The following is a 27,468-nucleotide window of genomic DNA, read 5'->3' as shown; positions in this document are numbered from 1 at the left end:
TAATGACAAAAAAATGGTATTTGTGTTTAAAATATGAAGATGATGTAAATTGATGAAGTGTGTAATATTGAATGAATTTTATGGCTATAATTTTTATAATTTTTTAAAGTAAGAATTTATTCATTTTATTTTATTTTTAAGTCCCTTTTTTAACTATAAAAAATATAGGGTGTAGTTCCCATCAAACAACTATATGCAAATCATCTTTTTCTGTTCTAATTTGAAAATATCTTATAGATGACATGTATAGCTAGTGAAAAAAAAGAGAAATAATTATTTTTGATGTATATTTTCTTTGTTTTAAGTACTCAAGTTTGACCTTATCAGAATCCAATAGTTTTTTCCTCCCATCAAAATTTCCTTATCAAATCTATACTTTCTTGAAAAAAATTACATATTCATGAAGAGGATTCTCTCCTCTAGAGATAAATATACTTTTCTAATTTTTTTGATATGGTTTACTATTTTTTTCCTTTTTTGAGGGAGCATCTTCTGAAATATTAAAATATCGACTTATAATATTTTGAGATTATAACATATTATAACTAATTAAAACACTCAAAAAATTGTATAATGATGATATTCAATCTGAGATCTATAAAAGGGTATTTTTAGTTTTTGAAAAAAATTGACTTTTGATAGAGAAGTGAGATGTGACCAAAACAGGTTTTGGTATCACAAACAGTGACATAGATCTATGCTTTTACACATGTATCACACTGATTGGTTGATTTTTAGGATGCTCTACATCAAAAGATATCTACAATATCATCCTTAATACTTACGTACTCTAATCTAATCTCCTTTTTTTTTTTTTTTTCTCTCAAGACATGATACTTAATAGATATATGCTTAGTCTTAGAATGAAATACAAGATTCTTAGAAATGCTCATTGTACTTGTGCTATCACAGTAAATGATAATAGGTTCATCAATCTCAATTATGATATCCTTCAACATCTGCTTCATCCACATAACTTGATTTTAGTTGTTTGTTGTTGCAACATACTCTCCCTCAATAGTGCTTTATGAAATTCAATATTGCTTCTTTCTTAACCAAGAAATGAATCTTCCTCCAACAAAGAATGCTCCACCACTAGTGCTCTTTCTATCATCCATGATGCATGCCCTATCAGCATAAGTATATGCACAAAGTGTGAAATAATTTGATTTGTTGTACCAAATTCCATAACTAGATGTCTCTTTTAGATATCTAAATATTCTCTTTACTACTGAAAAATGATATTCCTTAGGATTAGGTTGAAATATAACTACAATCACAACTGCATTTTCTATATTTGGTTTGGTGTGAGTTAGATACCGTGAACCTCCAATCATTGATCTATACTTCTTCTTCTCTACTGGAGGTGTCTCATCTTTGTTGGATAAGTTATGACTAGTTATCATGGGTGTATAAATAGGTTCGCAACTTTCCAAACCAAACTTTTTCAACAGCTCTTTTAGGTACTTATCTTATCAAATGAATACACCATCATTATTCTACACAATCTGCAATCCTAGGAAAAATTTCATTTCACCTATCATGCTCATTTCAAATTTATTCTTCATCTCCTTAGTAAATTTATCACTAGCTTCATCGTTACCTCTAAAAATAATGTTATCAACAAATATTACAATAACCAACACTCCATCTTTAATTTCTTTTAGATACAAAGTACTATCTGTCATACCTTTAGCAAATCAAAGCTTTGCTAAGTAACTATTCAACCTTACATACTAGGTTCTTGGTGCTTGCCTCAAACCATAAAGAGCTTTACTCAATTTGCATATCATGTCTTTGTCTTCTAATAAAATAAGACCATCAGGCTGCTCAATATAAACCTCTTCTTCTAGTTCTTCATTCAGAAAGGCTAATTTAACATCCATTTGATAAACCTTGAATTTCTTGTTCACTGCATAAGGCAAGAACAACCTTACTACTTCCATTCTTGCTATTATTGCATATGTTTCCTTATAAACAATGCCTTCTTGTTGTAAATAACCTTTACAAACAAGTTTGGCCTTGTTTCTCACAACTTCTATTTGTTCATTCATCTTATCTCTAAAAACCCATTTATTTCCTATCATATTCTTCTCTTTTGGTCTAGGATCTAACTCCCATGTGTTATTCTTTAGTATCTGATCCAATGCTTCCTTCATTGCTTGGATCCAATAATTATCTTTGACTACTTCATCTACACACTTTGGTTCAACTTGAGATATCAAACATATCTCCTCATTTACTTCATTCCTTATCATTACACCTTAATTTTTACTTCTACTTATCTGCTTAGGATGGTTATTCTTTGTCAAATTCCTATTAAGGGTAGGAGTTGATATCTCAACTCTTATCACTTCTCTAGGTTCATAACTCTATTCTACTTTATGCTCAAAAGTTAGCACATCATTCTACAAGTTATTGTTAGTCTTAACCAAAACTTCAATATTTTGTCTAATAATTTTAGAGTTATCGTCTTCTTTATCTAAATTATAATCTACCATCTTTTCTTTTTTTCCATACTTCTCATCAATCCTTATATTTTTCCATTCAACTACTATGCTAGTTATATAGTTGAAACATCTATAAGCCTTACTTTCTAATGAATAGCCAAGAAACATACCTTCATTACTTCTTGAAAAAAGCTTACCAACGTCATTGTCTCTCTTAATATAATATTTTCTCCAAAATATCATGAAATACATGATTAATGGTGAATGTCCAAACCATAGTTCATAAGGTGTCTTGTCCATACCTTTTATAATCTATACTTTGTTTAGGGTATATACTACTATATCAACTGCTTATCTCTAGAATGTCTTAGAAACATCATTCTCAAATAACATATCTCTAGCTTCTTCTTCTATAGACTTATTTCTTCTCTCAACAATCCCATTTTGGTAAGATTTTCTAGGTGAAAATAGTTGTCATTTGATTCCGTTTTCTTCACAAAATATGTTAAATTTTCTAGATGTGAATTCTCTTCCTCTATTAGATCTCAAACACTTAATCTTAACACTAGATTCATTCTCAACTCTATTCTTAAATATCTTAGGTGATTAATACAAATGTCATTCTAGTCAAAATCAACAACAAAAATGCCCACGTAGATTAGGCGATTTTGTATGAGGTTGTGGGTGTTTCCCCATGGTCTTGGGTTTGACTCCAGAGCTCAAAATCACCTCGCCATGGACACTTTGGGGTAGTGTTGGACAATCTCATAGCCAAAGAGGATTAGTCTTGATCCAAGGCTTGCCCCATAAAGGGAAACTGTTGGGCCTTGGATCACAAGGATACCTTTGCGAGAAAAAAAAAAATTAAAAGAACTAACAACAAAAATCATAAAATACCTTTCACCATAGAATCCTTTTGTTCTAGAAGGACCACTTAGATTTGTGTGAATGATATCTTGCTTCTCTATGGTAGTGAAATTCTTGCTAGGGAATGATACTTTCTTCTTCTTAGCCAAAATACATTTCTTACACAATACATTAGTAGGCTTAACAATCTTAGGCAAGTCTCTAACCACAAAAATGCTACTAATCTATACAACGTTGTCAAAGTTTATGTGGCATAATCTTCTAATCTACAACCAAGTATTATCCACTTCAGCTACCAAACATGTCAACTTAGTAGGATTCAACTTAAATACATTACCTTTAGATGTAGTTCCAATTCCAATCATCATACCATCTTTGTCTTTGATAGTGTAGGTCTTCTCAATAATCTGCAACTAATAACACTTGTCCATCAACTGATCAACACTCAACAAGTTATGCTTCAATACATCAACAAAATAGACATCATCAGTGTTAGTTTTACCAACAAGAGTAATTGATCTAATTCCTATTATATGAAAAGTTGCATTGTTGTCAATTCTAACAATTCCTCCATCATGATTCTTGAACGTAACAGGCTTATTCATATCACTAGTCATGTGATATGAACAACCATTGGAAATTATCAAATTAGATTTCTATTCTACTTGGGTAACTAGAGCTCTTTCTTCTCTAATTTCTCTATCAATATCATATTCCTTGATAGCCACAAATCTTAATTCATCATTACTTTCACTTTAACCTTTCTCATTATATTCTACATTTACATTTGCATACAAACAATTTCTATCTCTATCTTTTCTAGGGTTAAACCTTCCCTTATACTTTTCTCTCTCTCTTTTAAGAAATTTAGATGCATAATGGCCAAATTAATTACAACTCTAAAATTTAAAGATTTTCTTGCCATCTTTTTCTCTTCTCACTAGAAGGGCTATTCCCTCTACAATCTTCTTGTCTTTATCATCTCTATTGCTGCCCAAAAAATCTTCATGGCTGTTTGTACTCCTTGTCAAATTTGATCGAATGTTTAGGACATTAAAAATTGTTTTGACTCTTACAAGTTCTTCATAGTATCTCAAATCTATTTCTACTGATTCTAATCTCCCCAGAAATGTTTCCTTAGAGAAATCCTTAGTGTAGGGCATCACTACCTAAATCATCTGAGCTATTGGCTTGAATGGTGGTGTCAAACTTTCCAAGATCTTCCATATTACTTCATCATCTTCCTTGGTTCCACCATGAGACTGAATTCCTACAACCATTTCTAATATTTTGCCAATATAACTTCTTATAGATTCATATTCCATCATTCTAGAATCATGAAATACACATATCCAATTCCATAATATCATTCTCTCTGCATGATCATCACCTTCAAAAGTAGATTCTAATGCTTTCTAAATTTCATGTGATATTACTAGTGACTTTAGCTGACTATATTCATTCTCTGGAAGGGTTGATAGTAGAGATTCACTAGCTCCTATGTTACATATGAAAAAATCTATCTCTACTTTAGTGTATTGTTTAAATTGTTCTTCTTTCACAATTTTCTTCCCATTCTTTATCAAGATCTAATCACCCAAACCCATGTACAAAAAATGAGTCATCATCTTCTCCTTCCAACTATCATAGTTAGGCCCATCAAATTTAGGACTATCCTTTCTAAAAATATTCACCATTGATCTCTCAAAGTTGTTAAGCTTATCCTTCATGGACCTAAAGCTCTAATAACAATTGTTAGAATATATTATCCATTAATATAACTAAGAGGTGGTGGAAGGGGTGGTGGTGAATCGGTTATCCAACTAATATGAAAATAAACAACATTAAAAATTATTAACCATATGAGTAATCTAAACTAAAACCACAACAAGATACTCATACACAATAACCCCAGATATGTTAAGTAGGGAAAACATTGATCAAAGGGAAAATCCTAGTGGGGATGGTACCCACAAGATGATGTACTAATATAAATATTCCTTGTTAGAAGATAGACCCTATTAGTAGTATAACATTCAGTACATATGAGTCCCTGTCAAGAGACTTTGAATCTCTATTAGGAGTTGTGGAAGATAGTAGGAGCCATTGCCAAAACAACTTCAAGGGAAAAACCAATGAACTCTATGTCCAAATGATCTCTATATTATTCCTTGTAGAATAATAGAACTAAATTGTACTTCCTCACTCTATCTCTATCCTCTCAACTCGACTTCTTCTTCTTTAGATCTTGCAACTAGATCTCAAATCTCACATCCAATAATCCCTTGGATCACTTACATGCATTTAGTAAGTACTCTACTCCTTTTCACACTTTATACTTCAACAATAATCATAATACTTGCACATAATACTTACAATGAAGGAAAGCATCTTTCCTTTATACCATATCTTTGTAATAATTCTTTGAGTCAGCCTTGAGGTTTTCCCAATTAATTATAATAAGATAATTAATTAATTATAATTATAATAGAACAGTCAGCTCACAATCTATATAAAACTTCATATGTGCGATACTAAGGCTTGTGCACTTGCTAAAATCATCATCTGATTTTCCTCTAGCACTACCTAATTGTGCATGTCTTCATTACATCTTAAATGAAAGATAGCCAACAAACATCAGGAACTAATTTCTCAATACTCTATTTCAGATACTATATATATACAATTTCAATTGATTTATTGCACATCAAGAATGTTTCATTTATCATCCCAATACTCCAAAGCTTTCCTTCTCTCTTTTTGTTATAGGTATTTGCATGAATGTGATTGTTAGAGTTTTTAGGTTGAGATTTACTCAACTTCAACACAAACACAAACCTTGTTAACTCTCCAAAGGACGAAGTTAAGTCTTTCAAAATATATTCATGCCAATATTTGAAGGGGAGACTTGGAAATTGGATGCAAATGTGAGCTGAATGAATGAAAATATCATAGATATCAATATTAGGTTCCCATTTTTTAAGAGCTAGAGAGATTTTCCCAAACTTCCAGGGGCCATCATATAGGGTAAATTCTAGATCTTCCTTAATTGTGAAGCTTAAAGAGAGGAACCCTTGTGGAAGACAAGTAATGTCAACCTATCCTTTAAGCTTCCATTTTCCCTTACACATTGTTTGAACCACTTTGGTGTTGGGTCTAGGCCCCAAGAACTTAGCCACATGCATTAGATGCATAATAGAGATGAAGTTGTCAATAAAGAATCTCAAATAAGGATTTTAAAATTCCTTTTTCATAATAAGAATTGCACATGATAGGAAGGAAAGAAAGAAGACTTGCCATTTGGTTTGACACTAAGAAAGGATGACCATTTTTGAGGACTAGGAAAATCATTTTGATTCTTATATTCCAAATTGCCAAGTTTTTAGCATCTTGCAATCACTTTGCACTATTGAACCCATTGGTACCCTTTAGTAGACTATCAGACATGCCTAATTTTGCCTCCATAATTTGAGAGATAGAGTGTAAATAGTCTTCACCCATGCTCCTACCCAAGTATATTTCAAGTTTTCCATTATTTTTCCCTTAAGAAATATTGTTTCAATGGATTAGGAAATCTGATTAAACATGAATAGATAAGTCTTATTCTACTTCCATTTTTAAGGGAGGAACAAAAGAGGGAAAGAAAATAGTAGTGAAAAACTATCTTTAAAGTCAACACAAGGAAATGAACAATTTATGAATGGTTAGCATCAAATCCTTTTAAAAATTATTGAGATGTTGCATTTAGAGAGATGAAAAGATGATTTTTTATGAGTATTTTTCCAACAAGAACCTTTACACCTTCCTCTCAGGTAAGTTAACACTTTTTTTTTTATTTGAGAAGTCTCAAGCTTATAATTAAAGTAAGGCCACATAATAAAATATGGTGCCAAATTAATATCTTTTTAGCCATGGCATCCAAACTAGCTTAGAAATGTTAGATCAATGATCATGCAAAAAAGAAAGAAGACACTCATAGCTAATGTGGCATCACATAATTTATTTTTTCTTACAACCAATAAATTTTATCTAGCAACTATTTTTATAGTGTTTGAAAAATTGGATATTAAATCAAAAGAGTGCTTATTAAACTAGCAAGTGTAGGTATTAAATAAACAACTTTTATTTCAACTATTGGAATGCCTTGAAGTAAGAGTCTTTTCCCTATCTCAAATATCTTTGTGCAATTTGTGATTTTCTAAAATCTAATAATCTTTTTAAGAATTTTATTTAATAAAATAATTTACATGATCATATCACTAATAAATGTTTGAATTTTTTTAAATAAATAAAATGTTCCTCTCTTTTATGTCAATTTTTATCTGTTAAATAAAAGAATATTTGAATTTAAACCTCGATATATATATATATATATATATATATATATATATATATATATATATATATATATATATATATATATATATATATATATATATATATATATATATATATATATATATATATATATATATATATATATACTTTTGAATCAATCTTTAATTTAAAATAGTTTTAAAATAATATTTGATTTCATACAACTAATATATTATTTGATTTCGTGTGGTAAGGAAAAACTTTTCCGCCTAACTTTTAAAAGTTGGTAAAAGAATTTTTTCACTCAATCTTGCTTACTAGGTACAAGACTACACTACTAAGAAGAGACAATATTAAACAACTACACTGATAAGAAGGGAAAATATTCAAAAAATGAAATGTAAAAGAAATTTTAAATAAAAGTGAAAACCTAATAAAGAAACTCTTCCACCTAACATTGCTTATATGATACAACTCACTTTTCCACTATTACCATTATTTTTCTTTCTTCCTTTTTTACAAAAGACTTAACCCTGCATATATTAAAAGTATATATTAAAATAGGTTAAAAGTATATATTAAAATAGATTAAAAGTTTACACTGTTGCCATTATTTCTTTTATATAACACGGTAAATATTCCACAAGGGTTGGCAATAAACCTTTTCCCGACATGTGAGGCCCAACGGATTCGGTATAATATTTCTAATAACAAATGTGGTCCTCCTTTACCTTGTTTTATTCTCGTGCCCTTCGGAAAAGTGAGTAATCATTCAGACCATCTGCTCAAACATTGACTGGACTGTGGATATCTCTACATTCGATTATGGCCCTTTGAAGAGTATATGATCTTTGCATCGCTTGCAAATTATGCAATGACAAGAGATGTTGACGCACTTATTCAAGTTGATAACCCATTACCATTGATTCCAAACCATATAGCTTATGACTGCAATAACAGGAGATGTTTATGCACTTGCTTGAAAGGTCTCAAGCAATAAAAGAATTAGGGAACTTCTGTTCAGGGAATCAAGGAGCTCGGGTTCTGTAAACAAGCTGCACCGTGAGATATGAGAAACACTCCTTTTATTCGACAATGGCACGGAATTCAGGTCGTCGTCGTCGTCATCAATCTCATCCTCGTCGATGTCCTAAATTTCTTCCCAATTTATCCTATGTTTAATCATAAGTGTTTTCGTATACATTAAAAAGGATAATTTAGAATTTTTATTTATTTTATGGAACATGTATTATTTATCAAATGAAAATAAGTTAGTGGGAAAGAGTGGCTGATTATTACAAAATAAATGCCACCTCAAAATCTTTTCCCTTTTTCTGAAAGAATTTTAGTTCTATTCTTTTCTCTACAGAACTATTATTAATTTAATTAATTCATATTTCTAATTTCTTTTTTAAAATAAGAAGCAGAATACATATTCATGGGACCACCATTTTGACAATTATTTCCTAAAAGAGTTGAGCAGCCACTGCTAGCCAAAATAAGTTAAGCGGTGGCATGGGAAAATGCTCTTAGCTTTATGTTTTCCAAAAATTATTCCTTTGAACATGTTAGTGATATTTTCAGTGAGTAGAATTGTGAAGGATGAATAGCCCTTCTATGAACCCTTCTATTTCAGTACATGACAATAAAGATTTACCATGCAGAGAAGTCCTCAAAACCAGCTCCCTATATGCTGGGGTTTATGAGAGGAATGGTTGTGATGTTACTCATTTGTTCAATTTTTATGAGAAAACAATCTAATCTACCATTTTCGGGGGACCACTAACTCAAGCTGCCCATAATGAAGGTGTACATGTAGATTCTAATCTCTTTTTTTTTTCTTTTTCATTTATTTTGTAAGTGAGACATTTGATCATCTAGCTTAGCCATGTTTCCCACCGCACAAAGAGGTGTTTATTTCAACAGGAGAAGCATTTTGATTTCAGCTTGGAAGAATTGGTACAAGCTACTAACAATTTCCATGAAAATGAAAAGCTTGGACAAGGTGGTTTTGGTGCAAAATGACTATGCAGCCCACCGAATGGCTAATTTTTATAACTTATTAATTACTTAAAATTTACAAAAAAGTTCTATTTTAATTTTAATTATAATTTATAAAAGTCAAATCATAGCAATTTGGTCGACTGGATAGATGCTTCCATTTTGGTGTTGTGTACAAGGTGAACCTCTATTCTACTTCTTTTTCCTTAACAAATAATGTTTCCATTGATTAGGAAATCTATTTGAAAAGAAATAGAGGTGTCTTATTTTGTTTTCATCTTTTAGTGAAGAACCAAAGATGGAAATGAAATAGCAGTGAAAAAAATGTCGAAAAAGTCAAGACAAGGAAATGAGAAATTTATGAATGAAGTGAAACTTGTGGCGAATGTTCAATAGATACTCTCCAATGCTTAGGATACTCCCACAATGTAGTATCATTAGTATTCATGCTAATAATCTCCCCCTTTGGCATTGATGGGAACATAGATGAAAAACATCCAATTTCCAAGAATACCATATAGTACTCTGCGACTACTTCTATCCTTATCTTATGCATACTCTTCCCCATGCTCCCCCCATGCTTTAGGATATGTTTTCATGAATATTCTCCCCCACTAACATCAATGTCAAATGTTTCAATCTCAATACAAATTGTTACATACAAATTGTTAATTAGCTACTCCAAGTCATCGACTAGGTTGAGTGTCCAAAGATGTTATTCAATACCAAATACCAAATACTAAGAGTCCTCAATGAATCAATACATACCAGATACTCCCCTATATGACAAGTATCATCGTTTAGTCTAGTCAATTAATAATGCTCTATACCACTAGACTCATGCATTCTCTACATTATCTACTCAGAAGTAGGTAGGGGCATAACCCCAATCATCCCTCTCAAGTTCAAATTTATCCTTAGGAAAAGGCTTAGTAAAGATATATGCAATCTGATCCTTAGTACTTAGATACTCTGATCTAATCTCCTTTTCTATTGTTTTCTCTCCCAGGAAATAATACTTACTAGATATATTCTTAGACTTAGAATGCAATACACGATTCTTGGACATACGATACTTGTGTTATCATAATAAATGATAACAAGTTCTTCAATCTCAATTCTAATATCCTTCAACATCTACTTCATCCACATAACTTGATTATAGTTGTTTATTGCTACAACATACTCTGCCTCAACAATGCTCTATGAAATGTAATCTTGCTTCTTTCTTAACCAAGAAACCAATATGCCTCCAAGAAAGAATGCTCCTCCACTGGTGCTCTTTTTGTCATCCATATTACTAGCCCTATTAGCATAAGTATATGCAAAAAGTATGAAATCATCTAAATTGTCATACTAAATTCCATAACTATATGTCCCTTTTAGATATCTAAATATTGTCTTTACTGCTACAAAATGGTATTCCTTATGATCAGCTTGAAATCTAGCTACAATATTAACTACCTCTCCTATATTTTAGTGTGAGTCAAATACTGTAAACCTCCAATTATTGATCTATACTTCTTCTCTATTGTAGGTGTCTCATTTTTGTTGGATAATTTATGACTAGTTACCATGGGTGTACAAATAGGCTCACAACTTTCCAAGCCAAACCTTTTCAACAAGTCCTTTAGGTACTTAGCTTGTGAAATGATTATACAATCATTATTCTACACAATCTACAATACTAGGAAAAATCATTTCACATATCATGCTTATTTCAAATGTATTCTTCATCTCCTCAACAAATTTATCACTAGCTTCATCATTACCTCCATAAATGATGTTATCAACAAATATTACAATAATCAAGAACCCATCAAGTCAATTTCTTTTGGATATAAATTATTTTCTATCATATCTTTAGCTAATCAAAGCTTTGCTAAGTAACTGTCTAACCTCACATACGAGGTTCTTGGTGCTTGCTTTAGACCATAAAGAGTTTTCTTCAATATGCTTACCATGTCTTTGTCTTTTGATAAAAGAAAACCTTTAGGATTCTCAATATAAACCTCTTCTTCTAGTTCTCCATTCAAAAATAGTTGATTTAACATCCATCTGATAAACCTTGAATTTCATGTTCATTGCATAAGCCAAGAACAACCTTACAGCTTCCATTCTTACTACTAGTGCATGTGTTTCTCACAACTTCTTCTTGTTCATTCATCTTATTCCTAAAAACTCATTTATTTCCTATCACATTCTTGTCCTTTGGTCTAGGATCTAACTCCCATGTGTTATTTTTTAGTATCTAATCCAATTCTTCCTCTGTTGCTTGGATCCAATTATTATCTTTGATTACTTCATCTGTGCACCTTTGTTCAACTTGAGATATCAAACACATCTCCTCATTTATTCTATTCCTTGTCATTACACCTTTATCTTTACTTCTAATTATTTTCTCAAGAGGTTGATTCTTTGTCAAATTCTTGTTAGGGGTAGGAGTTTACATCTAAACTCTTATCTCTTCTCTAGGTGCAGAACTTTGTTCTCCTCTACTCTCAAAATTTAGTGCATCATTTTGCAAGTCATTGTTAGTCTTAACCAAAAATTCAACATTTTATCTAAGAATTTTAGAGTTATCCTCTTCTTCTTTTGAATTATAATCTACCATCTTTTCTTTGGTTCCAAACTTCTCATCAATCCTTACATTTATCCATTCAACTATTATCTTTATGGTTGAAACATCTATATCGCTTACTTTTCAATGAATAGCCAAGAAACGTACCTTCATTGCTTCTTGGATAAAACTTACCAATTTCATCATCTCTCTTAATATAATATTTGTTCCCAAATATCCCAAAATATTTGAATGATGGTGAATGTCCAAACCATAGTTCATAAGGTGTCTTGTCCATACCTTTTCTAATCTATACTCTATTTAGAGTATATATTGTTGTATTAACTTCTTCTCTCCAGAATGTCTTAGAAACATCTTTCTCAAATAATATCTCTCTAGCTTCTTCTACTATAGACTCGTTTCATCTCTTGGCAATCACATTTTTCTAAGATGTTCTAGGTGTAGATAGTTGTCTTTTTTCTCCATTTTCTCCACAAAATATGTTAAATTCTCTAGATGTGATTTCTCCTCCTCTATCAAATCTCAAACACTGGATTCATTCTCAACTCTATTCGTAAATATCTTAAACTTCTCAAAAGCTTTAGATTTCTCTTTAAGGAATTCTACACACATCATTCTAGTAAAATCATCTACAAAAATCATAAAATACCTTTTTCCATAGAATCCTCTTATTCTCAAAGGACCACTTAGATATGTGTGAATGATCTCTAGCTTCTCTATGGTAGTGAACTTCTTACAAGGTAATGATACTTTCTTCTACTTAGCCAAAATACATTCCTTACAAACAACATTAATAGGCTTAACAATCTTAGGCAAGTCTTTGACTACAAGTGTGTTACTAATTTGCACAATATTGTCAAAGTTTATGTAACATAATCTTCTATGAAAAAACCAACTATTATCCACTTCAGCTACCAAACATGTCATCTAGGTAGGATTCAACTGAAATACATTACCTCTAGATCTAGAGCAAATTCAAATCATCTTACCATCTTTGTTTTTGATAGTGCAGGTCTTCTTAGTAATGCAACTGCTAACACTTGTCCACCAATCAACCAACACTCAAGAAGTTATGCTTAAATACATCAACAAAATAGACATCATCAGTGTTAGTTTTACCATCAAGAGTAATGGATATAATTCTTGTTATATGATAGGCTTCATTGTTACCAACTCTAACAATTCCTCCTTCATGATTCTTGAACATAACAAACTTATTCATATCACTAGTCATGTGATGTGAACAATCACTATAAATTGTCAAATCAGATTTCTTTTCTACGTGGATAACTAGAGCTCTTTCATCTCTAATTTCTCTATCAAGATCATCCTCCTTGATAGCCAGAAATCTTAATTCATCATCACTTTCTCTTTGATCTTTCTCATCAGAGTCTTCATCTTCATTTCCATACAAACAACTTCTTTGTCTATCACTTCTAGGGTTAAACCTTCCCTTATACTTTTTCTCTCTTTTAGGAAAATTAGATGCATAATTACTAAATTCATTACAAGTTCAACATTTAAAGATTTTCTTACCATCTTTTTCTCTTCTCACCAAAAGGGCTATTCCTTCCTGAATCTTCTTGTCTCCATAATCTCTGTTGCTACCAACAAATTTTTCACAAGTGCTTGAAGTCGTAAGATTAGGTCAAATGTTTAAGGCACTAAAACTTGTTTCAACTCTTGCAAGTTCTCCATACTATCTTAGATCTACTTTTTTTTATTCTAAACTTCCAAGTAATGTTTCCTTAGTGAAATCCTTAGTGTAGCACATCACTCTCTAAATCATCTAAGCTATCAGCTTGAATGGTGGTGTAAAACTTTTCAAGATCTTCCATATTACTTCATCGTCTTCCTTGGTTCAACCATAAGACTAAATTCCTATAACCATTTGTGGTATTATACCAATATAACTTCTTATAGATTCATCTTCCATCATTCCAAAATCATGAAATACAGATATCAAATTCTGTAATCTCATTCTGTTTGCATGATCATCACCTTCAAAAGTAGATTCTAACACTTTCCAAATTTTATGAGGTATAGAAAGTGACTTTACCTAACTATATTCATTCTCTAGAAGCGTTGACAGTAGAGCTTCTCTAGCTCTCATGTTACACATGAACAAATCTATCTCTTCTTCAGTGCATTGTTTAAACTATTCTTCTTTCACAATTTTCCTCCCATTCTTTGTAAAGATCCAATAACCCAAACCCATACACAATAGAAAAGCCTTCATCTTCTCCTTCCAACTTTCATAGTTGGACCCATCAAATCCTAGACTATCCTTTCATTTTCCATTAATCTCTCAAATTTCTTAAGCTTATCCTTTAAGGACCTAAAGCTCTGATACCAATTGTTAGAATATATAGTCCACTAATATAACTGAGAGGTGGTGGTGGGGGGTGAGGGGGTGAATTAGTTATCCAACTAATATCATAATCAATAAATTTAAATAACCTTAACTATATGAGTAATCTAAATTGAAACCACAACAAGATACTCATACACAATAACACTAGATATGTTAACGATAGAAACCCTTGATCAAAGGAGAAATTTTGGAGGGGATGGTACCCATAGGATGATATACTAAAATAAATATTCCTTGTTTGAGGATAGACCCTATTAGTAGTGTTGTTACAACATTCAGTACATATGAGTCCTTGTTAGGAGACTTTGAATCCCTGTTAGGAGATTCCAACCCTATTAGGAGTTGTGGAAGACAACTAAAGCTATTGCCCAAAAAACTTCAAGGGAAAGACCAAAGAACCCTATGTCGAAATGATCTCTATATTATTCCTTGTAGAATAATAGAACTAAATTGTACTTCCTCTCTCTATCTCTCTCCTATCAACTGAACTTCTTCTCCTTTAGATCTTGCATCCAATAATCTCTTGGATCACATACACACATTTGGTAAGCACTCTAATCCTTTTCACACTTCACACTTCAATAATGATCATAATACTTGAACACAATACTTAAAATCAAGGAAACCATCTTTCCTTTATACCATATCTCCATAATAATTCCTTGAGTTATCCATGAGGCATTCCCAATTAATTATAATAATATAATTAATTAATTACAATTACAATAGCATTTTCAGCTCACAATCTATACAAAACTTCGCATGTGCTATACTAAGGCTTGTACACTCACAAACATCATCATCTAATTGTCCACTATCACTACCTGACTATGCTTCTCTTCATTACAACTTAGATGAAAGATAGCCAACAAATATCAAGAACTAATTTATCAATACTCTATCTTTGAACTGCTCTCTATAAATCAGATACAACTTTCATACATCTTCAACTCAGACTCTACACACTTAACCTTTTCATCAGGACACTATGTGAAACATGTCCATAATTGCACATGACCAAACAATCAAACCATTGTCTCTACCATCAAGATCTTTGTCTGCTACTTAGCTAGTCTTTATAGAAATAATGTTGTGTTGACATCAATGACAAACATGACCATTAATGTAACATATCAGTACTCTCCAATTCTTAGGATACTCCCACAATGTAGTATCATTAGCATTCATCATAACACGTTCAAGTGTTGGGCTTATATTGTAGATACAAAAGAGTTTAGACTTTTAGATTGGTAGAAATCTTATAACATTATCATTGGGATTGTCCACGAGCTTCTTTAACTTTATGAGGACTTTCCCATGAAAATAATTCACATAGATATCAAACCAAGCAATATTTTCCTTGACAAAAATCTCAATCCAAAGATAGCTAATTTTTGGCTGGCAAGACTCTTCCCTGAGCATGAGATGCATATCCAAAAATCTATTGCATGAATGTGATAAGGAAAATGACTTACTTGGTGCTATAGAGTTTTGTGATCATGAGATGTATGATGTAGTATTGATTCTTTCTAGATTCAAACAAGTTTATGATGATGTGGCATGCAATGTGGGGGTTACATGGCTCCAGAGTATGTAATAAAAATGAATCTCTTTATTAAAGGTGATATTTATAGCTTTGGATTACTACTTGAGATTCTCAATGGAGATAAAAATATGGATATGAACCATATGTCCCTAAGGAAGGACACCCTAGTAGAACAGGTGAGGAGCACAATTTTTCATCCTTCATTTTAACTTTATTGATATATTTTCCCTAAAACTCGTTGAACCGATGATGTGTTATGTAGGCATGGGAACTATACAATGTGGGGAATCTATTGGACATGATGGATTAATCAACAATTTTAAAGAATTTCCCTAAGGAACAAGTGTTGAGGTTCATTTATGTTGAGATTTTGTGTGTTCAAGACAATGCAAAACTCTGTCCACTCATTTCTATTGCTATTATCATGATTTCAAACACTTCAATGCCTTTGCCAATTCCAACAAAGCCTAGGTTCATATCAAGTAGCAAAAATAATGTTGATGAATATTCGGGAAAATTGGTGACATTTGTAAAGACCACATCATCTTCATCATTCATAGAAGAGAGTCCAAAGGGAGCTTAGAAAAATTGATACCAATGATTCTATGAGAAGTGATTCTTAGGAAAAACACAACCATAGACTATATGTTATAAAATGAATTATATCTATATGTGTCTTACAATTTTGATGATGAGTTGTAGAATCATTTTACTTTGGATTCTGTAAGGGGTTTGGATTATGGGCCAACTTGGAGGATCATTTACCTTGTTGAGCCAACCAACTTGGTAACACTTTATCTAGCCAAGGCAATTGGGACCTCACATTGGGCATGAAGCCTAATTGTGATATCACCAAAGCTAAGTGATGTGATCAAGTGAAACTTAGGTTTAAGTGGGGTTTCTATTATCCTTGGAGATTGAGCTCATTTTCCCTTGGAGAAAAGTTTTGGAGGTCGACCTAGAAAACCACTTGGGGTCTAGCATTAATGTAACATGTGGACTTACATTGGTCACTGAAATAGGGCCAAACCTATTTCCATAATGGATAGGTTGGATTAAACCAAGGAAAACCACTATAAAAGGAAGGTTCAATGCATCCATTTGGAAATCAATCAAATTTGAAGAAGTTTAAAGTAGTAGAGCAATGGAATGGTAGATGAGTAGCGAAGTGTGAGAGTTGATCTTTGTCACTAGATTTCCTGGTTGTATACTGAACTATTGTTCATTTTGTATTCATGATCAAGGAGCTATTTTGTAATAAGGACTGTCGAGAGGATTTGGCACATTTTATACTTGGTGTCAATCTGTGTCTTTTGACATTGCATCCTAATTGCTTGATTTCTTTGTAAACTAGTTACTTATAAATTGACCATACTAGGGAAATTGTCCCACCCAAATATTGGTCTGTGTTATTTGAATTTTTGTTGACATCATATTATTCCCATATTTTTGTTCTACTTAGTTACTTGGGAGACCTAGTTTGACATTGTTACATAGTTTGACAAGGTGATAAGGTGAGGCATAGTCTAGGATTTCAATTTGTAAGGCTACCTAGGTGACTTTTAAAATACTCTGCATGAAATATCTAGTACTGCATGGTCTAACTCCCAAAGCCCTTGATAGATTCTATAGTCTAGTTTGTTGTCAAGCTACATTTCAAACAATGTAGTATAATTATACGAAAAAGTGTTAGTTACATATATTGAGTTCTCCTTTTATTTCTGATATTGTATATACAATCTCAATTGACTTTTTACATATCATGAATGTTTCTTTTATTTTCCCAAGTCTCCAAAGCTTTTCTTCTCTCTTTTTGTGATAGATATTTGCATGAATGTGATTGTTAGAGTTGTGGGTTGAGATTTCCTCAACTTCAACACAAACACAAACCTTTGTTAACTCTCCAAAGGAGGAAGTTAAGTCTTTCAAAATATTTTCATGCCAGTTTTTGAAGGGGAGAGATGGAGACCAAATCCAAAATGGGAGTGGAATGAATGAAAATATCATAGAGATCAATATTAGGTTCCCATTTTCTAAGGGCTAGAGAGATTTTCCCAAGCTTCTATGGGCCATCACGTAGGGTAAATAATAGATCTTCTTTACTTGTGAAGCTTAAAGAGAGCAACCCTCATGAAAGATAAGTAATGTCAACCTATCCTTTGAGCTTCCATTTTCCCTTACACATTGTTTGAACCAATTTGATGTTGGGTCTAGGCCCTAGGAATTTTCTCACATGCATGAGATGCATAGTAGAGATGGAGTTGTCAACAAAGAATCTCAAACAAGGATTTTAAACTTCCTTTTTCATAATAAGCATTTCACATGATAGGAAGGAAAAAAAGAAGACTTGCCATTTGGTTTTACACCAAACAAGGATGACCATTTATGAGGACCAAGAAAATTATTTTGATTCTTATCTTCCAAATTGTCAAGTTTTTAGCATCTTGCGATCACTTTTCATTGTTTAACCATTGGCACCCTTTAGTAGACTATCAAATATGCCTAATTTTGCCTCCATAACTCGAGAGACAAAGTGTAGATAGTCATCATCCATGCTCCCACCCAAGTACATTTCAAATTTTCCATTTTTTCTTAGAACCAATATATTTTATCTAGCAACTATTGTTATAGTGTTTGAAAAATTGGATATTAAATCAAAATAATACTTATTAAACTAACAAGTGTAGGTATTAAAAAAACAACTTCTATTACAACTATTGGAATGCCTTGAAGTAAGAGTGTTTTCCCTATCTCAAATATCATTGTGCAATTTGTAATCTTCTAAAATCTAATAATCTTTTGTAATAATTTTATTTACTATAGTAATTTACATGATCATATCACTAATAAATGTTTAAGTTTTTAAAAATAAATGATCATATCAATTTTTATCTTTTAAATTAAAGAATATTTGAATTTAAACCTTTATATATATATATATATATATATATATATATATACTAGTTAAATTGATACTTTTGAATCAAAATAATATTTGATTTCATACAACTAATATATTATTTGATTTCGTGTAGTAAGGAAAAACTTTTCCACCTACCATTAAATGGTTGGTAAAGGAGCCTTTTCATCTGATTTTGCCTATTGAATACAAGACTACACTACTAAGAAGGGAAAATATTCAACAAGTGAAATGTAAAAGAAATTTCAATGAAAAGTGAAAACCTAGCAAAGAAACTCTTCCAACTAACATTACTTATATGATACAACTCGCTTTCACACTATTGCCATTATTTTTCTTTTCCTTTTTTTACAAAAGGTGTAACCCTATATATATTAAAATAGGCTAAAAGTATATATTACAATAGATTAAAATTTTACGTTGTTGCCATTATTACTTTTATGTAATAGGGTAAATATTCCACATGGGTTGGCAATAGACCTTTCCCCTACATGTGAGGGCCAACAAAATCTTTTGGACCATCTTTTCAATCATTGACTAGACTGTGGACATCTTTACATTCAATTATGGCCCTTTCAAGAGTGTATACTAGTGAAATTCTAATATGAATAATGACAAGTAGTTGACATATGACTAAGCATCATTCCAATGGGAGATATATTTTGATATAGATGCTCTAATTTGAGCTCGAATAGCATACATTCATTGTTATTAGATCTCTTGGGAACCTACATGTGTTTCTTGGAAGGATCTTTCCTAATATTTTGTAATAAGTATGTGAAAGAGGCTTAACAATATAATATCTAATTAAATTGTGGCATATAGATAGATTAGGCTTGAATGTAAATATATTATATTTTATGATAAAATTGTAGATAAATTATTGATGTGTATAGACTTTTATAGACTTTTATGTTAATAATAGAACTTGATATTGACTAGTGAGAGATATGTCACCATTAGATTAAAATAGCTTTATTAGATTTTATTCATATTTTTTCATATGATCTAGATGGTCTTTTGAAAGAACTTAAGTAGGGTTTATGCAATTATTTTTAATATGGTCTAGCCATATTTGAAGGAAACCTAGTTGACTTTTATGCAACTATTTTCATGTGTTCTAGCTTTTTTCTATTTGATCAAGAAAGAGTTAATTTTGCTATTGATAATGAATAACCACTAGAAGAAAAAGAAAGCTATTTCTAAATTATTATATACTAATGATCTATTGCAACAACAACAGAATTATAGACACATAAAGTTACATTAGAATACATTCATTAATTATACTTTACAATACGTGGAGGAAACCTAGTAGACTTTGATGCAATTTTTTTCATGTGTTCTAATTTTTTCTATTTGATCAAGAAAGATTTTATTCTGCTATTGATAATGAATAACCACTAGAACAAAAAGAAAAAAAAGAAAAAAAATCGATCTATTATAATAAAATGAAAGACACATAAATTACATTAGAATACATTTATTAATTTTGCTTTACAATACTAAATGTGCAATACATTATGCAAACTTCTTTCAACCAATATTTGGAACCATAGAATCAGAATAGAACAGTAATACAACTCATGACACAAACACAGCTTGAATATATTCTGTTTTTACTTAAACATCAATTTCTAATGCAGAGCTCTTAGTTGTGATGTTCCTATGCTCAATTTTGATTTGTTTCTGAGATGATTTTGGGCTCCTTTATGTGAACGCCTGACGAAGATGACCAGGTCGTCACAGATGTCTCTAATGCCGTGCTCTTTTCAATCGTACCTCTCGCTGAGCTTGACTTTGATGCAACACTACTTTTGCTGCTCGGTAGAAACCCGGGCTCTGTTGGACTGGGCAAAGGCATTGAAGTGCTTGACAACATCAGAATGACAATAGAAATGGGTGGACGGAGCTCTGCGTTATCCTGAACACACAAAAGGCCGATATGAATGAATCTCAACACTTCTTCCTCGGGACACGCCTCTAAAACTGCTGAATCCATCATGTTCAGCATATTCCCTTCATTGTACAATGCCCATGCCTGCATAACATTTCATCGGTTGAGTAAGTGTAAGGGCAAAAATATCATCGAAGGTAAAATGAATCACAGAAATTTGAGTTCCTCACCCGTTCTACTAGGGTTTCCGTCCCTTGGGCTATACAGATCATGCCCATGTTTTTCTTTCCGCTCACAATCTCAAGCAGGAGCACTCCAAAGCTATAAATATCGGCTTTAGCGGAGAGCTTCCTTTTGAGTACATACTCTGGTGCCATGTAACCCCTGCATTGTGCGCCACATCAGCATCCACTCATTTGTATCTACAAACATTTATACATCATGCAATTAAGTAACAAAACCAGTACACCGTCAAACATCTTGTTATCCTTACCAGGAGCCTGCAAGAGATGTTTGGATATGCGTCTCATGCTCTGGGAACAGTCTTGCAAGCCCAAAATCGGCTATCTTTGGATCGAGTTTCTCGTCAAGCAAAATATTGTTTGGTTTAATATCTCTGTGAATTATTTTCATGGGCGAGTCCTCATGAAGATCATGTTATGACGTTTTTGCCATTCTAAGCTTCTAAACTTTTCTGGCTCTGCCATTCCAACAGAGGGCTTAAACATCATATATTAAGCTTCATTTTTTAAACTAAAAGTACTAAATAATCAAAATTGACTTATTTTTTTCAAACTGAATTTCTTCCTTAATTGTAATATTTAATATTTAAGGATGACCCAATCCCAAATCTAAAACTATCATGCCATTCTAGAAACATTGGAATACTAAAGAGCTTCATGAGAAAGGGGATGATGACGAGACCAATCAGTATCAACTTACCGAAGAGGAAGGTGTCAAGGCTCTTGTTGGGCAAATACTCATAAACAATCAACCTTTAATCTCTCTCAGCGCAACATCCCATCAGTTTCACTAGGTTTCGATGCTGAACATTCGCCACAAGTTTCACTTCGTTCATAAATTGTTCATTTCCTTGAGTGGATTTCGCAAACAGTTTTTTCACTGCTATTTCCTTTCCTTCTTTGGTTCTTCCCTGAAAGATGAAAACAAAATTTGAGATCTATCTGGCTCGTTAAACAGATCTCCTAATCCATGGAAACACAATTTCTTGAGGGAAAAAATGTTCACCTTGTACACGGCACCAAAACCACCTTGTCCAAGCTTTTTGTTTTCATGGAAATTGTCAGTGGCTTCTGCGAGTTCTTCCAAGCTGAAGTCAAGACGCCGCTCCTGTTGAAATAACCACCTACCTGTACAGTCAGAAACATGGGTAAGCTAAATGATCAATTGTTACACTTACCAAACAAACTAAAAAGAAAACAAGAACAAGATTAAAATTGTAATGAACACCTTCATTATGGGTAGCTTGAGTTACTCTTCCCCCGAAAATGGCAGATTTGAGAGTTTTTCTCATAACAATTGAACATATGAGTAATAAGAGAAGCATTCCTCCAACAAAAACCAGTGTTATAGGTAGTGTTTTTGAGGATTTCTCTGCATGGCAGCATATAATGAGATCAAAGAGATCAGGATCCATCACAGCTAGTCTACCCGATGAGAATTTAGCAAACATGGTCAATTGATTAATTCTAAAACTAAGGGGGCAGATTTACCACTTGATGTTTTGGGGTGTGTTGATGAAGGTGAGGGTGATGAAGGCGATGAGTCCAAGTCTATCATTGGCAAATAAAAGGGGTTCATCTCATATCTCAACATGCATGAGCTTCTTGATATAGCCCGGGCTCCTTTTTTCGATGAACAGCATTTCTCCAATCTCTTCCTCCCTTGAGACAAACATGTACTGCAATCCTTGATAGATAGATCCCTCCAACACTGGACGAGACCATACACTACTTGTGGCCCAGACGCTATTTCGGTGTCGTCAAAGTAGCCCGATCCAACAGCAAAAAGCTCGTTTGTACTTGTAGCTTCTCTAGACAAATTGAAGAGAAGAGTAGAGGTCGTGGATTTGAAACCCTGCAAGTCGCCTGGAAAATCTTCCACGTTCATAAACCAAAGGAAGGTTTCATTTAATCTTGAACTGAAGTTGGTATTATCATAGCGCAAGAAACAGTTATCCTTCCAAATCTGTGCACCAATGTCGTTGCCGCAGTCTCTTTGAGCGGCGCTGTATGCTTGGCTTGAACAATCTGAGCATTTCGCCAAAGAAGCATTACCAAAACACTGGAAAAGACCGTAGACTGTATCGGGAGATTGCCAATGAGAAGATTTGCTAAACCCTTCAACTGTGTTCCGAGAAAGATCATTGATTAGTGTATTCAAGTTTTGGGAGTATTTACTCAACTCTGCAAAAGTCGAAACATTGTTGCAGATAGTCCACTGAGAGTCACATATGACTGAATCGGAACCCATGATCAGAAGCAGCAAAACAAGCAGCATTTTTTTTCCGAATTTATCAACTATCTAGTTTGGATTCAATGGAAATGGGCGTTATCATAAACAAATTGTAATGTCCCCATCTTTTTAGCATATCAGTGGATATCTTAGCCTTTACATTCTCCAAAGACTAAGTGAAGAAAAAAGGAGAAATTGATTAAATTAATTTCTTATAAAGTCAAAAGTCAAAGAAAAAAAAGTGACTTTATATTTAATTAATTTAATTTATTAGAGAATGCATTAATTATTAGAAGGGGGAAGCTTCCAGTAATTTAATTTTTCTAAAAGCACAATTAATTATTATATTGCAAGGGAGAAGCTTCTACCAAGTGCATTAATTATTGGAAGGGGGAAACTTCTAGAAAATGCAATTATTAAATATTTTATTTTCTAAGTATAAATAGAGGTGAGAGCTTCATTGTTTATCATCTAATTTTGTGAATTGCATTTGATATCAAGTTGGGAGAAGAAACTAAAGTTTCTGATTTCAGTCAGCCATTGGAGAACATCAACTCTTTAGCGTTGCAACCATTTGAGGTGGTGAAATATCCATTGAATTTGGTATTTGGGAGAGCTTCAATTCAAGATTTCTATTTTGTGCTTAAATTGGAGAAAAGTTTTTTTATTACTATAGTATGCATGCAGGATGCCACATTACAATGTCTATGATTGATTCATTACCATTTTCAGGCATCACTATTATCATTGTACTTCATCAGCATATGATTTTGTTGTAATAATTCAGAATCAAAATTTTGGCATTACTATAATCATTGTTTTGCATCTCATTTCCATGTATTTGCACTAATAATACTAAAAGAGTTGCATTTGCATTTAGTTCATTGTGAGAGGATACTACAGTGGTATCAGAGCTTGCTTGTAAAGTGTTTGATGAAATGTCAAACAACTAAAGTATGCAAATTTTTGGTGTTTGAAGAAGTTATAACTAGTTGGGGTTACTACAATATTATTAGAGCTATTAACCTGCCATCCTATTGGGTAGATTGGACATTGAATCAATTAGCTAATCATGTTTACTTCAAGTACCCAGAAGCAATGGGACAAGGATATGAGGAAGCTTAAACAAAATTTGAAAAGTTTGGATGAAAGTTAGAAAAAGATGAATGAATTGATGGTTTCCATGTTTAAGAGGACTACATCATAGAACAAAGAGAAAGAGAAACAAGAGGTCTCTATAGTATCTAGAAGCCTCTATGATGAATTACCAACAGTTAGTGACTATCATATAGTTGACATGATGGGGAGCAAAAATCAGACCTTAGAAAATGAATCAGAAAATTCATTTGATGACAATGAATCCTAAGATCATGATGTGGATGGACATGCAGTCACCTTGGAAGTGGAAGTGCTTGAAGATACTATTATATTAGCAGCTTCTACCTCACCAGTTGAGCCATCCTATGAGGTGGATAGCAACAAAACCTTGGATATTGATGTGTGCATAGATGATAGCATACACGATGTTGCTTATCATATGGTGAGTGACATTGATTCAACCTCATATCACAGTGTGGATGAAAAATTGGAAGATTTGTGTGGAAATGTTTCATCACAAGGGGATAATCATTTAGCAAGCCAATTGAAGGTTAATGACAGGATGGTTGCCACAACCATTGAGCATTTTGATGTTGCTCATCAAATGTTGGCTACCTATGGTTGGAGTACTACTTTGATAGATGAGCATAGTGATAGTGTTTTTCGCTCGCAGAGATACATGCACTCTAAGAAGCGATTGGAATGATGAAACAAAATTACCTACAACTAGTTGCAGATAGATATTTTCTTCTCGAGTGGGATTGCATTTATTATGTTGCATTGTAAGGAAAGGAGTTAAAGGTTGATAAGCTCACTCATGAGCTTGAGGTGACTATGGACTCATTGCAGAATACCTAATTGGCCCTTCAAGAGTCACAATTACCGATTGAGAAGCTTATAGAGGAGTTGCATTTGGCACAGTCTCTGCCAGCTGCAGACATGGTATAGTTACATACAGAGTTAGTTGATAAGGATCTTATATCCATGGGTTGTAGTGGGGATGTGTTTACATCTATCATATATATAGGTACAAAAGTTTCTGCTGGGATGAGTACCTTGGTTGTATTAAGTTCTCCTAAGGTTAGCACTAGGATAGTTGATACATGACAATTTACTGGTAGCTCTTGTGTCATAATGGTGGATTCTCCCAAGAGTTTCCTAGTAGTACATAACACTACTCCATCATCCAAAAAGGGCATTTGAAGAATGTCATCTAGTTCAGAATATGGCTCTCATGTTGATTTATTTTCATCTCCTCAAAGCAAATCTGTCACTTTATTCCATGTAGCTAATTATGGATGCCAGCCTATTATTTTTTAGAATCAGAGGGATCAGCTATTTGATTCAAGTATTGTTAGTGATGAGCCATTGATAGAGGTTGGCACCTTTTACCACAAATATATAGTGAGGAGTGTCCATCACTTTTCTTTTGACCCATCCATGAAGCACTTGATGATGCATTAGTATGGATTGGTTCTGGAATTATACCATCCTTTCTCGGATGGGTATTCACCATCTTTGTAGGATGGGATTAGCGACTACAAGTGTCTGACTTAGCTATTTGTGGGGGATTACTTGTAGGGACAGTTGTCAATTATACATCATGCTGATATGTATCCAACGGGGTTTGCTACTCCTATGTCACAAAGTTTTCTTATGGGTACATGGTTACAGGACGACTATGGTGTCAATTGGCATGATGGTTTGGTTAATTATCACATCCATGGGAGTTTAGTAGGAGTTGTAGAGAGATGTTGTGTTATAGACACTTCTAGATATTTTTATCACTCTATGGCAAATGGATGTGGAGTTTAGTTGTTTTGGGATCTAGGTGGCAACAGGTTCAACATGATGTATTGGATGGGTCCCATTGGTTTGCTTCACCACTTTTGGCATGGTGAAGATGAGATTAGAGTAGTGTAGAGGAAGTCAGAGGGCATTAGAGCAGTACTTATGTAGGAGAAGCACCCTATTGCTTATGAGAGTAGGAAATTAAGAGGGCCAAAGTGGAGCTTCAGCATATATGATAAGGAGATTTTAGTCATTATGCATGCTTTTGCTAAATTTAGGCAATATTTGGTAGGTAGAAAATTTTGTATCAAAATCAACCATAATAGTGTAAAACACTTTTTGGGGTAGCAAGATCTCAATGATAGGTAGCAGAATTGGGGGAGCAAGTTATAGTCCTATGATTTTGATATCACATATTTTGAAGGGACACAAAATATAGTTGTTGATGCTTTATCAGGTAGGCCCCATTTGAGCTTATTGATAGATATATCAAAGGATTGGAGACACTTGATCCTTGTAGAGTATGCAAAGGATACATGGACCACCAGAGTCATAGATGGAACTATTTAGGATAGTAGATACACCCTTGTGAATGAACTCATCATTTACAAAGGGCAAATATTTTTGGTTCTGGGTTTCAACAGTGAGGAGGATAGTTCTAAAATATTTTCATTATTCACCTATGGTAGGACATCCAAGTTTCTACAAGATATACCTGCAGATTAGAGAATGCTTCACATGGAAATGGCTCAAAGTAGAAGTCCTTCAGTATATTAAGGAGTATCCCACTTGCCAACAGAATATGCAGGAACATTCCTATCCAGGCAGTTTACTTTACCCACTTTCAATTCCTAATAAAAACTGGGAGTGTTTATCTATGGACTTCATCATAGGACTACCTAGAGCCCAAGGCAGAGATTGCATATATGTGGTTGTGGATCACCTTACGAAGTCTGCACACTTCACTCTGATCACTGCTACATACACTGCTACACAGGTGGCAGAGTTATTCTTCAAGGAGATATTTAGACTACATGGCTTACCTCAAAGCATTGTGAGTGATAGAGATAATAGGTTTATGAGTCATTTTTGGTAGGAGCTATTCAAGTTATGTGAGACAGAGCTAACTCCAAGTACTAGCCACCACCCTC

At 33.0% G+C, this 27,468-nt stretch overlaps 1 pseudogene across 1 annotated transcript; it reads right to left on the bottom strand.

The window, feature by feature from the left end:
- Positions 1–20,523: 20,523 nt before the first annotated feature.
- Positions 20,524–23,473, bottom strand: LOC149561784 (cysteine-rich receptor-like protein kinase 15; annotated as a pseudogene). Its single transcript, XR_016364244.1, has 7 exons — positions 22,687–23,473; positions 22,424–22,567; positions 22,202–22,323; positions 21,987–22,106; positions 21,447–21,672; positions 21,184–21,337; positions 20,524–21,097 (listed from the first exon to the last, which is right to left on the bottom strand). The product of XR_016364244.1 is annotated as a cysteine-rich receptor-like protein kinase 15 (transcript).
- Between the last annotated feature and the right edge of the window lie 3,995 nt (positions 23,474–27,468).

The sequence above is a fragment of the Cupressus sempervirens genome, chromosome 4, assembly GCF_028749045.1.
Source record: "Cupressus sempervirens isolate cs-2001-9-10 chromosome 4, ASM2874904v1, whole genome shotgun sequence".
In the NCBI taxonomy this organism is placed as follows: Eukaryota; Viridiplantae; Streptophyta; class Pinopsida; order Cupressales; family Cupressaceae; genus Cupressus; species Cupressus sempervirens.
The sequence above is the reverse complement of the archived record's forward strand: the minus strand, read 5'-3'. Positions and strand labels throughout refer to the sequence as shown.